The sequence below is a fragment of the Limulus polyphemus genome, unplaced genomic scaffold, assembly GCF_000517525.1.
Source record: "Limulus polyphemus unplaced genomic scaffold, Limulus_polyphemus-2.1.2 Scaffold546, whole genome shotgun sequence".
Classification (NCBI taxonomy): domain Eukaryota; kingdom Metazoa; phylum Arthropoda; class Merostomata; order Xiphosura; family Limulidae; genus Limulus; species Limulus polyphemus.
In genome coordinates this window covers 369610-370105 of record NW_013666156.1, presented here as the reverse complement: position 1 = coordinate 370105, position 496 = coordinate 369610, and positions in this window count along the sequence as shown.

Genomic DNA, 496 nt, shown 5'->3' with positions numbered 1-496 from the left:
GCTGCCATCAAATCTGCTAAGCTGTAGTTTGATTTGCCACCTCTCTTTTCCATCTTTTTTTTTCTATCCCCCTTCTGACACCAATTTGTTACGTCTCTCTATGTTCGTTTGTTAATTTTTCTGCGATACAAGTCCTTTCTTAAATAAAACTAGTTTATTCTTCCTCAATACAACTTTGCAGTACACTTAATTTCCACAGTTACTTTAACTTAAACACACGCTACAATTCACAACAATTCACTCACTATATTACCACGCTTGACTCAATTGTCCATCTCTATCTCCGTCTGTCAGCAGCTATAGTTCCGATCTCTGTATCTGCTATTCTCGGTTCCCACCGACCGTAACTGCTCTCCTTGGCTCCCCACTCTCTCTCTCCCCCTTTGTCTAGCGCACTTGTATACGGTAATACCGCCCGCGTAACCTCTTCGAGAATCTTCTAGACACTCATCACGTGCTACCAGGGTCACTTGACTTCTGCTGTCGTAATACCCTA